Genomic DNA, 14875 nt, shown 5'->3' with positions numbered 1-14875 from the left:
GCAACTGCCTGTCCAAACTTGGCCTGGCATCACCCTCCTTATTGCTCTTTCTAGGCAATTAAAGTAATTACTTTAAAACAATTAGGTAATCCTCCTCATTTTTTCCTTTAAAAACCTTTGTCTTTCTTTACCTCCCTGAATACGCACATAGTTTGCATATTCCTATTGCAATGTCCTATTCCCAAATAAACATCTTTTCTTTTAGAAACTTCTCTTTGTTATTTAGGCTGTCAAGTTTATGGAATCATTCCAATCAATCCAAACACAATCTTCTCTCAATTTACAGTTATTGTTGGAAGACTCAATGTATGCTCAAACTATACAACAATATTTTGTGTTTATTTATAAAAGAAGTTGGGCTCTAGGCTCAGAAAATATAGGTAGAATTTACTAATCTATGTAAACATCTAGTGAGATAACTTGGAAGTTGTGCAGTCTGTAGCATAATTATTTGATTGCAAGATGCATTATATCCCTGACCTTTCTCACTGAATCTCAGCATTTCTGAGTCATTGTGACCAAAGGAAAAAAGCTTCCTAAAATTTTGAAATGTCCCTGGCTGGCTCTACCATCTCCATTGAGGTATAACATCTGTGATAAGGAGAATTTATGTGGCAGATTACCCTCATTTTTTCATTGTCAAAAGCTGCTCTTCCGTTAACTCCTCTATATCCACTATCCTTTGGCATCCACTACTTGGCTCCACTTTGGCTTTTGTGCTAGAACATGCTGTGATTTCCCAAGGACTGCCATAGCAGCAGCGTCCTCTAGGATATATTCCATCCTAACTAGGTAACAGGGCTTGCTCGCTGCTGCTGCAGGGAAGCTAGTATAGTCTCTTCCCAACCTGCATTTCGGTCCCTCAAGGACCTTCAGTGTATGCTTCCACTACACTTCTTTTTGGGCCTTCCTAGATTGACTTCCAGTATACCTCGGGCCCTTTCATTGCAGCAGATGGTCCCCTCCCTAGAGACCCTGGGTGATTTACAGATCCAATATTTGCATCAGGGCTGAGTGGAGAATCAACAGGGTCCTGACTGGGTTTCATGCTTAATTTGGTACTCATATTTTAAGTACTCATATTTTAAGAACATTACCATGGACTGTCTGTCAATTTCAACTTCTTTCACCCATGCTTTAACCTGGTTACTACTTGTGCCTCTTTTGGCCCTTAACTACCTCCTTTCTCAGGCCAATGTGGTACTGTGTACCAATTACAAAGCTGGCATTCTCTAGGCTAGTAGCAAATTCTAGGATGATGATAACCCACCAAATTACAGGGACTACAGTTTCCAGTACCATAGCTAGCTGGGATTTCCCCCACTGTGGGTCCCTGCCACTAATGAATTCAACATGTGCTTGATACTAGTTGATTCCCTGACACCCTCAGCTCAAGGACTTGTGGCACCACTTGTATTGGGACAGGTTCCCTCTTGCATAACGACCTACCCAGATCATACACCAACTCTCTTCCGATCTTTTCCTTGACATGAGTTGCTGCTTTTCTACCAAGCTAGACATGAGGCCATCATTATTAGCAATTTGACCAGTGGCTTTCTGCTGCATGGGCTATCCAGGTACTCACCTGACCTCATGAAATTCTTCCCTGGGGGAATAAACAGCTATTGCCCATTGACCCAGAGATTCTTATAGCCAAGCAAACCATGTTACCAGTTGCTCACCAATACATTGCCAAAATCAGAATTAAAAGAAAGTCTGATCTTTGCAGGAGTATCAATTTTTGTTTTTGCTTTTTCTTTTAGTTCTGCTTTTCTCATCCCACTTTCTTTTTGCTATGACCCAGCAGCAATTATCAGAGTGATCTACATAAACCAATTTCAACACAACAAATGGCCGATAAATTGTTGGTCTTTCCCCAAATGTAAGCCTGGCTCATAAGATGAGGCAGACCTGGGTAAAGCATTTTTCTGTAAGGGATGCCAGTTATCTAGGCAGGTTTTCCGATACCAGATCCTTGATTGCACTTACATTCGTACCACCTTTTTTCATGTGTGTCTCTGCATTTTTATTAACTGTCCTAATCTTCTGTATCCTAAGAAAAATACCAAGTTCTGGAATTCAGGTCTTAATCTACCTCCCCCCTTGCCAGGGTTGGCACTATTCATCTTCTATCAAGTGCAGACATCCAGGTCATGTGTACAGATGCCACATGTGAGTGGCCTGTTGAGAAGATTGGCTTTATTCCAATTTTGGCCACTCCTCTTGTGTGTAAACTGCTCCTAAATTAGTTGTTTGAGATAGGCAGTACCAACAATGCATTATGAAATGAGAACATGTCGAATGGACTCTGGGGAATATCAGTATGTGTAAGCTACATAGACACTGACTACATCTTTTCTTTGTAAATGTTTTCCTTATAGTTAGTCACTAAAAATTACAGAGCTTTGGTCACCAAAAATGTATTTCTTATGCATAATCATTGACCAGAAATGTAACCTGATTCTGAATTTGAAACAGGGCATTTTATTCTGGTTTTCTTCATGGGAAGTGGCTGAATTTGGTAGAGTAGAAATAGAAAGTTAGGAGTTTATGAAGAAGAACGAAAGATGCATAATGCACGAAGTACCCATTGTAATGTCCAATATATCAAATTTTATATTTAAAATTCGAAAGGCTAAAGAATATTATAACACTGGCTTTTAAAAGAACCAAGCTATACCTGAGTCAAACTTTTGGCTGCTCAAAAGCTTTCTAAAATATCTAGGAGGGGCTTTGAGATGTCTAACCTGAAGCATCTGGTACTTGCCTTCTTCATAAAGGAGAACCAAAATAGCACGTAGAGAATTACACTTCAAATACATCATCTAAAAGAGAACATTTGAATTCAACAAAGAAGTGACACAAAACATCAAAAGCATGGAAGGAGAGGGGAAGCAAGGCAGCCTGCTTGCCGGGGATGGGCTAGGAGTCTGAAGAGGCTCTCCAAAGTGAGGAAGGGGTAAGTGAGAGACCTCTAATGATTTACATTCCCACAACGAACTCCTAAAATCCTTGCCCTGAAAGAATCCCTTAACCACCATGAGCCGTGAGATTAATGTAGGGGGCTGCCTGGAGACCACACAATTGCATTGATCCAGACAGGGATCTCACACTGTGTCCTACACAACTCTGAGTCCTAAGTAGCTACAGCAAGGCAGCCCCTGAATCTCCATATCCCTGGAGACTCATTGAAATTCTCTGCTTGCAGCTACTGCTGTGGCTGACTGCTGTTGCCAGGGCTGAAGCATGAGCCATTGACAGTGACACTTATGCCCCGAGCAATGGAATCACCATGCATTTTCACATGGCCCAGGGACAGACTCCCTTGCCCACAGCTGCTGGCACCAAAGGGCAAGCCACTGGCAGCCACGCTGCTTCCCCTAGCAGCAAAGCCACCACACATTCATAAGCATCCCGAGGATAGGCTACCTCACGTACAGCGAACACTTGAGGCCAAAGAACACACTCCCCACCTGCATATAGGTGCTGCCACTGAAAGAAACCCCACACTCCCCAGTAGCAGGACCATAGCACAGCCACTGCTGCCCCCAGTCTCACATTCCACCATGTGTCTGGTGATCACCCCACCTGCCTACCACAGCCAAAGCCTCACGTACCACTGGGAGGCCTGAGGACAGGTCAGCCAGCCCAGCCTTAACCACCACTGTTGGGACCTGAACACTCCTCCCAGGAGCCTGCGGTTGGCCCTGCCTGAACTGCCACTACCACCACAGCTGGCACCCACCTGCCCCTGCCACTGCAGGCCTGGGTATTGGTCCACCCAGCTGATCACAGCCACCATCACACCCAGCATAGATCACTTGGGAGACAGGATTCTCCCACATTGTTACTGCCATCGCCCATGCTGCATTTCAAGGGACCTGAGGGTCCACCTACCCACCTAGCCCACCATTGCCACTACCTACACCTTAACAAGCTGACTGGAGGCCCAAGAATCAGCCTGCCTAGACCTGCCAACACTGGTGCCAGCATATGCCACCTTGGAACCCAGGAAAAGGTATGCTCAGTGCACTGCTGCCACTCCTTGAACACAAGAACTGTTCTTCCCAACTTGTTGCAGCCACCTCCAACACCAAAGTGGACAGTTTTGGTTCCAGTGGATTGCTCTACCATTGCTACTGACATAATTCACATCACATCAGCTGCTGAGGGGCTTGAGAAGCTGACACACACTTGGCCTACTGCTGCCACTACCAGCATCTGAGAAACCCACCTGGAGCTCAAGAATCAGCCTGCTTAAACCCAGTAACACTTGTACCAGTGTAAACCACACTGGGGCCCAAGGACAAATATGCTCAGTCCACCATTGCCACTGTGTCCAGAATTGGTGGGTTCTTGGTCTCACTGACTTCAAGAATGAAGCCGCACACCCTTGCAGCAAGTGTTACAGTTCTTAAAGATGGTGTGTCCAGGGTTTATTCCTTCAGATGTTCAGATGGGTCCAGAGTTTCTTCCTTCTGGTGGGTTCGTGGTCTCCCTGACTTCAGGAGTGAAGCTGCAGACCTTCGTGGTGAGTGTTATAGCTCATAAAGGCGGCACAGACCCCAAGAGTGAGCAGCAGCATAACTTACTGTGAAGAGCGAAAGATCAAAGCTAATCCCAGCTGGAAGGCGAGGGAGCGGGTTGCAGCTGCTGGCTCCGGCAGCCTGCTCTTATTCCCTTATCTGACCCCACTGACATCCTGCTGATTGGTCCCTTTTACAGAGAGCTGATTGGCCCATTTTACAGAGAGCTGATTGGTCCATTTTGACAGGGTGCTGATTGGTGCATTTACAAACCTTGAGCTAGACACAGAGTGCTGATTGGTGCATTTACAATCCTTTAGCTAGACACAAAAGTTCTCCAAGTCCGCACTAGATTAGCTAGACACAGAGCGCTGATGGTACCTTTGCAAACGCTGAGCTAGACACAGGGTGCTGATTGGTGCATTTATAAACCTTTAGCTAGATATAAAAGTTCTCCAAGTCCCCACCTGACTCAGGAGGCCAGCTGGCTTCACCTAGTGGATCAGGTGCTTAGTGGATCCCACACCCGGCGGAAGGTGGGCCTGCCTGCCAGTCCCATGCAGGCACCTGCACTCTTCAGCCCTTGGTGGGGGGCGGGGATCCTGCAGGCGGGCTGCAGGTCCTGAGCCCTGCCCGGCAGGGAGGCAGCTGAGGCCTGGCGAGAATTTTGAGCATGGCGCCAGTGGGCCGGCAGTGCTGGGGGACCCGGTGCACCCTCTGCAGCTGCTGGCCTGGGGCCATCACTGCCTGGGGCCAGCGGCACTGGCCAGTGACTGGGAGTGCAGGGCCTGCCGAGCCTGTGCCCACCCGGAACTAGCGCTGGCCCCGGTTCCTGCCGTGCCTCTCCCTCCACACCTCCCCGCAAGCAGAGAGAGCTGGCTCCGGCCTCGGTCAGCCCAGAGAGGGGCTCCCACAGTGCAGCAGTGGGCTGAAGGGCTCCTCAAGCATGGCCAGAGTGGATGCTGAGGCCAAGGAGGCCCTGAGAGAGAGTGAGGGCTGCTAGCACATTGTCACCTCTCACCACCACTGGAGCCTGAAAACTGGCCCACCTGGAATCCTGGTCTCCAGAACAACTTTACCACAGCCTCTACTGCAACCACACCCAATGCCACTGCAGAAATCACAAATACCACTGATGCTATTCACAGATAAATAAATCATTCAGAATGATTTGGCCCCCAGAATCAAAGCCAAAGTGCCCTGCACAATTAACACCATAGATACACCTTCAGGAAAATGTCCTGCCCTACAAAAGCAAATTTTTAAAAAATGGAAGAAGTCATTATTACACTAGATGCACAGAAATAAATATTAGGACAAAAGGAACATGAAAAAATCTAGGCAATATGACACCTTTAAAGGAACACAATAATTCTCCAGCAAAAAATAAATTTATGAAATCCTCAAAAGAGAATTCAAAATAATATTAAAGAACCTTGGTGAGATACAAAAGAACACATAAAAACAGTACAAAGAAATCAGAAAAACAATGCAGGATATGAATTAAAAATTTACCAAAAAGATAGATACCATAAAAAGAAACCAAACAAAAATTCTGGAAAAAAAATTCATTGAATGAAGTAAAATTACATTCAAAGCTTCAACCATAGGCTAGATCAAGCAGAAGAAAACATTTGAGACCATGAAGACATGTCTTTTGAAATAATCCAGTCAGACAAATATTTGAAACAGAATGAAAAAGAATGAGCAAAACTTATGTGACATATAGGTCACCATAAAGCAACCAAATACTCAAAATTTAGGTGTCCCAAAAGATGAATTTAAAATAAAAAGAATTTTAAAAATCTATGTAATGAAATAATAGCTGAAAAATTCCCAAGTCTGGCAAGAAATTTAGGCATCCAGATAAAGGAAGCTCAGAGATCTCAAAAGAGATACAATTTCAAAAGGCTGTCTCCATAGCACATTATAGTCAAACTGGTAAAAGTGACAGACAAAGAGAAAATTCTAAAAGTAACAGGAAACCATCTACTTATGTGTAAGGAAACCCTCATCAGACTAACAGAGGATTTCTCAGCAGAAATCTTACGGGCCAGTAGAGAATGGAATGATATATTCAAAATGCTGGAAGAGAAATATCTAAGGATACTATACCCAGCAAAGTTATCCTTCACAAATGAAGGAGAAATAAAGTCTTTCCTAGACAAGTAAAAGCTGAAGGAATTCATCATCACTAGACTGGTCCTATAAAAAATGCCTGAGGGAGTTCTACACCTGGAGGAAAAAGAATGATATCTACCATCATGAAAATACACAAAAGTATAAAACCACAGGTAGAGCAAATTTGTGTTTAAGGCAAAGAAATGCAAAGAAGGGACTCAAATTTACCACTACAGAAAATCACCAAACTACAATGATAAACAATATAAGAGAAAGAAGGGAACAAATGACATACAAAACAATCCTAAATCAATAAAATATCAGAAATAAGTCTTCATGTATCAATAATATTGTTGAATGTAAACAGATTAAACTTGCCAATTAAAAGGTACAGACTGACAGAATGGACTTTTAAAAAAAAAACCCATATGACTATATGCTATGTAAGAGAAACTCATCTCAATTGTAAAGACACATATAGACTAAAAGTAAAGAGATGAAAAAAAGATATTCCATGCAAATGGAAACCAAAAGTGAGCAGAAATAGCTATATTTAGATAAACTGAACTTTAAGTCAAAAACAGTAAAAATAGACAAAGAAGGTCATTAGATAATGATAAAAAGATCAATTCAGCAACGATATAACAATTCTTAAACATGCATGCACCCAACACCAGAGTACCCAGTGTCAGATCTAGTATTAGATCTAAAGGAAGAGTATATATCCAATATAATAATACTTATAGACTTCAATATACCACTGTCAGTATTAGACTATCTAGACAGAAAATTAACAACAACAATCAAAAAATCATTTTACTTAAAAGGTACTTTGGACCAAATGTACCTAAAAGACTTTTACAGAACATTTCATCCAACAGTTACAGAATACGCATTCTTCTCATCAGCCCATGGAACATTCTCCAGGATAGACCATATGTTAGGACAATGTCAATAAATTTTTAAAAATCAAAATCACATTAAGTATCTCTTCAGATAACAATGAAATGCAACTAGAAATCAGTAACAAGAGGAATATTGGAAACTTTACAAATACATGGAAATTTCACAACATGTTTCTGAATGACCATTGGGTCAAAGAAGCAATTAAGGAGAAAATAAAAATTTTTTTGAAACAAATGAAAATCAAAACATGACGTACCAAAACCTATGAGATACAAAAAAAGCAATGTTAAAAGGAATGTTTATAGTAATAAAGGCCAACATCAAAAAAGCAGAAAAATGTCAACTAAACAATGTTATAATTCACCTTTAGGAACTAGAAAAACAAGAACAAACGAAACCCAAAATTAATAGAGAAAAGGAATAATAAATATCAGTGCAGAACTAAATAACATAGAAACTAAAAAATACAAAGGGTCAACAAGACAAAAAAGTTTTTTTAAAAAAGGTAAACAAAATCAATAAATGGCTCTCTAGATTATCCACAAAAAAGAGAGAAGGTCCATATAAATGAAATCAGAAATGAAAAAGGAGACATTACAACTGATACTACAAAAATACTAAACATCTTCAGAGACTATTATGAACAACCACACACTAACAAACTGGAAAACCTAGAGAATATGGATAAATTCCTGAACACACACAACTGCAAAAATTGAATCAGCCAAAATTTAAAAAACTTGAACAGACTAATAGTGAGTAATGAGGTTGAATCAGTAATAAAAAGTCTCCCAACAAAGAAAAGTCTGGGACTAGATGGCTTCACTGCCAAACTCTACGAAACTTATAAAGAACTAACACAAATTCACCTCAAACTATCCCAGGAAATTGAAGAGATGAGAATTCTCTCTAACTCATTATATGAGGCCAACATTACCCTAATACCAAAATCAAACAAGGACACAACAAAAATACAAAACCACAGGCCACTGTTGCTGATGAACATAGATACAAAAATCACTAACAAAATACTAGCAAATTAAATCCAACAGCACATGAAAAAGATAATACACCATGACCAAGTGGAATTTATCTCAGGGATGCAAAAATGATTCAATATATGAAAATCAATAAACAAGATATATCACATCAACAGAACGAAAGACAAAAACCATATGATCATCTCAATAGATGCAGAAAAAGCATTTGATAACATTTAGCCTACCTTTACGATAAAAAAAAAAAAAACTCTCAACAAACTAGGCACAGAAGGAACACACCTCAACATAATAAAGTCCAAATAGGACAAATCCACAGCTAACATCTTATTGAATGTAAAAGCTGAAACTTTTCCTCTAAGAACTGTAACAAGAAAAGGAAGCCCACTTTTACTATGCCTATTTAGCATAATATTGGAGGTCCTAGCCAGAGCAGTCAGTCAAGAGGAAGAAATAAAGACATCCAACTTGGAAAAACGAAGTCAAATTGTCCCTCTTTGCAGATGATATTGTTTTATATCTAGAAAAACCTAAAGATTTCACAAAAAACTATTAGATCTGATAAATTCAGTAAAATTGCAGGATACAAAATCAACATACAAAAATTATTAGAGTTTCTACATACGAATAATAAACTAGCTGAGAAAGAAATCAATAAGGCAATTCCATCTATAATAGCTAAAAAAATTTCTAAGAATGAGTTTACCCAAGGAGGTGAAAGGCCTCTACAAGGAAAACCACAAAGCATGGATGAAAGAAATTGAAGAGGATACAAACAAATGGAAGGACATGCCTGTTCATGGACTATTAGAATTAATATAATCAAACTAACCATGTTGCCCCAAGCAATGCAGATTCAAAGCAACCTTTATCAAAATACCAATGTCATTTTTCACAGAAATAGAAAAAAAATCCTCAAATTCATACAGAACTAAGAAAAACCTTAATAGCCAAAGCAATCTCAAGAAAAAGAAACAAAGCTGGAGGCATCACACTACTGTACTTCAAAATATATTACAAAGCTTTAGCAAGCAAAACAGCATGGTGTCAGTATAATAGAAAATACATAGACCAATTAAACAGAATAGAGAACCCAGAAATAAATCCACATATTTACAGCCAACTGATTTTTGACATAGGCACCAAGAACATACATTGAAGAAAGGACACCCTTTTCAATAAATGGTGCTGGGAAAACTGGATATCCATATGAAAAAGAATTAAACTGGACCCCTGTCTCTCACCATATGCAAAAATCAACTCCAGATGGATAAAATACTTAAATACAAGACCCAAAACTATAAAACTACTAGAAGAAAGAAAGCACAGGGGAAATGCCAGGTCTAGGCAAAGAGTTTTTTTAAATTTTATTATTATTATACTTTAAGTTTTAGGGTACATGTGCACAACGTGCAGGTTTGTTACATATGTATACATGTGCCATGTTGGTGGGCTGCACCCGTTAACTCGTCAAAGATTTTACGGCTAAGTCCTCAAAAGCATAGACAACAAAAACAAAAATAGAGAAATTGGAGTATATTAAACCAAACAGCTTTTTCACATCAAAGCAAACAATCAAAAGAGACACTGTTGACTGAAAGAAACTATTTACAAACTATTCATTTGACAAGGAACTGATATTCAGAATACATAAGGAACTAAAGCAACTCAATAGCAAAACATAAATAATTCATTAAAAATGGGCAAAATACATGAATAGACCTTTCTTAAAAGAAGACATAAAAATGACCAATAAGTATATGAAAAATGCTCAACATCACTAATTGTTAGGGTAATGCAAATCAAAACCACATGAGATATTCTCTTATCCCAACTAGGGTGGCTATTATTTTAAAAAAATAGCAGATGCTGGTGAGGATGCAGGGAAAAGGGGACTTACACACTGTTGGTGAGAATGCAAATTAGTACAGCCGCTATGGAAAACAGTATAAAAATTTTTCAAAAAACTAAAAATAGAACTACCATACAATCCAGCCATGCAACTACTGGGTATTTATCCAAAGGAAAAGACATCAGTATATCAAAGGGATACCTTCACTCCCATATTTATTGCAGTACTATTCACAATAGCAAAGACGTGGAATTAACTTCCATCCACCAAAGGATGACTGGATAAAGAAAAGGGATATATATATATATATATATATATATATATATATATACACACACACAGATTATATATATATATACACACGTATATATACATATACGTATATATGTATGTATATACATGTATATATATAAAAGGGATATGTGTGTGTGTATATATATATAAAAGGGATATATATATATATATATGTAATGCTATTTGGTCATACAAAATGAAATCATGTCATGTGTAGCAACACAGATGGAACTAGAGGTCATTATATTAAGTGAAATAAGCCAGGCATAGAAAGAGAAATACTGCATGTTCTCACTTGTTTGTGGGAACTAAAACAGTTGATCTCACGGAAGTAGGTATTAGAATAGTAGATAGCTGAGGCTAACAAGGGTATGTGGGTTGAGGGAAGATGAAGAGAAAGGTTGGTTAATAGGTACAAACATACAGTTAGATAGAAGAAATGTTCTGATGTTTGACAGCAGAATAGTGTGACTATAGTTAACAACAATGCATTGTATATTTCAAAATAGCTAGAAGAGAGGACTTGAAAGGTCCCCAACACATAGAAACGGTAAATACTCTAGGCGATGCATACCCAGAATACCATGACTTGGTTATTCAACATTCTATGCATGTAACAAAATATCACAGGTACCCCATAAATATGTACAAATGTCATGTATCAATTAAAAAATTCTAGTCATATAGATTCACTTGCTCAAACACAGCCAACGTTGCAGATGCACTTGTAAGGTCACGATTCCAGATCACACATATTTCTTCTCGATGTCTTTTTATATTCCATGGCTCTGTCACCAACAGCCAGAACTGATATCTGACAAAACATTTTTCCATGTGACAGAAATCCTTTTTAAGGAGAATTGCAGACTAAAAAAAAAAAAAAAAAAAAAAAAAAAAAAAAAAAAACCATGTCACTAATAGAAAAGTCTGCCATGGATATAAGAAAGTCTGCAATGAAAAGTCAATAAAGTACTCGTTTTTTAAGGAGCATAAACTGTGGGACATTAGGAAAAACAATTTAAAACATACAAAAATTCTACTTCTAAGAATTTTGACACATATTTCCTTAGTATAAAGATATATATTCAAAAAATCAACAAAAACAAATATATGACAGAAAATTGGTTAAGAACATGCATACTCCATACAACAGAATACTATGTTATGATATTTCTTAATGTAGATCGATATTAAATGTTTTTGAAAATATTTAAAAGAGTATCAAGTGAAAAAAATAAGTCATGAAACATACCGGGCTGGTTAAAGTTTTATGAAATATATTCATATGTTTTTATAATATCCGAATAGAGATACATCAGTACGTAAAAGTGGTGATGATCTCTGAATGGTGGGGCTTTAGGCAACACTATTTATTTATTCTCTACTACTTTTAATTATTCTGCAATGAACTTGCATTGTTTATATAATAAATATGCTGAGTGCAATAAAAAAGGATGTTTCCCAGCACCCAGTCCTTAGTCACTATGAAATGAAAGTAGGTCCATACATTTGTAGAGTAACCTTGTGGCCTTTCTAACTTTTGTGTAAAGTACCAGCTCCTTTGCTTTGGAAACTCCTGTCCTACATTAAATGCCAGATGGGTCAACAGAAAACCCTTGATGGCCTTAGCTTTTACTGTAAGTGAAACGACCTCATTTTAACATGTAGTTTGAATAAAATTTACAGTCTAGATATAGAATGATTACCTCCTCTTGTTTTTTTTTTTTTTTAATACAATCTCACTCACATCTGTCTGTGGGATTTAACCTCTTCCTAGTTCCCTCTTTTTATTAAAACATTTTCTCCTCAACACGGACAGGAATACTCATCACCACTCACTGAATTCCATGATGGAGAGTAAAAAGGCTTTTTTTTCCCTGCATATTTATATCATTCAATACAGTCAGAATGGGAACATGAGCTGTTTCAGAAATAGAAAATTTTCTATGCATGTGTACTTGTTTTCAAGAGAGACCGTTTACTTATTTAATGCTTTACAGTACGCTCAGAACGAATCCTAAGAGGTGGGTACATTTAACAAGTAAAATAAAGCATAAGGAGATTTTTGCCCAAACCATCAAGCTAGAAAAGGGCAGATCAAAAAAGACTTGATTGAGCTCATATCTTCTGATTCTAAAGTAAATTCTTTATACTATATAGCAATGATCAATCAAGTGTATACTTCATAGAAAGCAGTCCAAAACAGCTGGTTACAAACATAGCCTGAGGTTATGTGCCTTAAGGTTGCTTCAATGTGTTTAATTGCATTTTAATTATTCACTGCTGATTTTAAAACAAAAGACCAGGAAGAGAGGCCATTTCCTACATATTTAGCTTAAACTATGCAGTGTGGCATATTCTGTATTCTGTGTCCTTTAGAACTAAGGCAGGGCTATATTTTCTCTAATAGCATAATCTAGTATACTTACCTTTGCCTCCCTCTTAGTATTAGTTATCTAAATACTAAAATATGAAAACTCATAAATACTTCAGTTTTAATAACATATAATTATATAAAAAACCACTAAATTTAACTTTTTTTACTATAAAAGTTATCTGTCATTATTGATTTGTTTCAGGTTTTTCTTCAAGAGGTTGAGTTGATCGTCTATAGGAGCACCAAGTAGTGATATTTACATAAGGAGAAAGAGGTCTAATATCCAAAAATGCCTTTACTCAAAGTCAAGTGGCGGAAGTTGCTGATCATAAGAAAGCAAATGTGAAAATGACCATTCTTCCACATATTGAATGTATACTGTAGGCTATGTGCTTTAGGCATTATCTTTAAACCTCACTGCAATAGTGTTTGACAGGTGAGGGAAGCAAAGTACAAGATAAAGAATACCCAACTCAACAAGCTGAGAAATGGCAGAGTCAAGATCTTAGACAATTTTTGATTGATTTCAAAGTCCCACTTTCCATGAAACTGAAGAACCCCTATAATTCCACCCGGCCCCTACAGTAATTCCTGTGCTTTTCCCAGTGTTGTCACATAATAAATATTTTACATATTTGTTGCTGAGATAGCAATCAAAACAAGTGTTTATCATTATATTCACATGTATGGCCAATGGGAATTTCTGCAACACACAAAAATCTAAAAGACATGAAATTTTTGTTACTATAAACATAAATCCTGCATATTCTTTCCTGAAAGGTGTAATACAAAATATTTAAACTTGCTTATTGAGAATAAAGAAGTTTTCTGTTCAGCTTTGAATCAATTCCAAACCAGTGAAACTCTTGTGTTGCGGTTTGAAACAAAGCGCTGAAATGATACATGTCCCTTGCTAGACTGTAAACCGCAGTCCCTCCATTCAGATGACCTCAAGGCCTGACCAGAGAGTACTCAGCTGCTTCTTCCGGTTACCTTTTTATGCTGGCTTGTCCTTAATATAGCTAATGCTCCCCAGATGTATCAGCCACTGGCCCTCTTTAACCCTTGCTGGTCTCTCATGCCTCACTGACTGCTTTTCACAGACACAGGACAAAAATGGAGAAAATAGCACATCTTTTCAGTGCCCTGGGGGCAAGGCAATGGCATGTAGGAAAACCTACCAAATGCATGGGTTTTTATTTTAAAGATTTTAATTTTGATCATTTCAAAAATGTAAAAAAAGAATCAGACAATAAACCCCCTATATGCCATTGTCTAGCTTCAGCAAACTTGTTTTATGTATACCCTTACTCGTATTCCCCATCCCAAATTATTTTGCACTAAATCCAGACATTTTACTTTATAAACATTTCAGTACGTAACTCTAAAAGGAAATAATTATTTTCTTTTGACATAACCACAATACCATTATTATACCTTAAAAATTTAATTCCTGAATATCATCAAATATTAAGTCATTGTTCAAATTTCCAATTATCTTTTTTTTTCTTTTTGAATAAAAGGAAGAAAAGTACACTTGGAAGAGGGCCAAGTGAGCAGCTTGAAAGACAAGTGACTCCAATTAACTTTATAGTGTTACAATTTTTTCTAGTTTCTTTGAATCAGGATCCAAATAATGCCTACATGTAATCCTTAATATGTACTTTATACACTTTTTAAGTCTTTTATCACCTATTGGTTTCCTCTTTCCATCTTTCTTTCACCCTTGGCAATTTATTTGCTGAAGAAACACAAATTATTTGTCCTGCAGGATTTTTCTGCTTGCAACCCCATAATGTAG

Source organism: Pan paniscus, chromosome 6 (genome assembly GCF_029289425.2).
Source record: "Pan paniscus chromosome 6, NHGRI_mPanPan1-v2.0_pri, whole genome shotgun sequence".
Taxonomy (NCBI): domain Eukaryota; kingdom Metazoa; phylum Chordata; class Mammalia; order Primates; family Hominidae; genus Pan; species Pan paniscus.
This window is presented reverse-complemented; position numbering follows the sequence as displayed.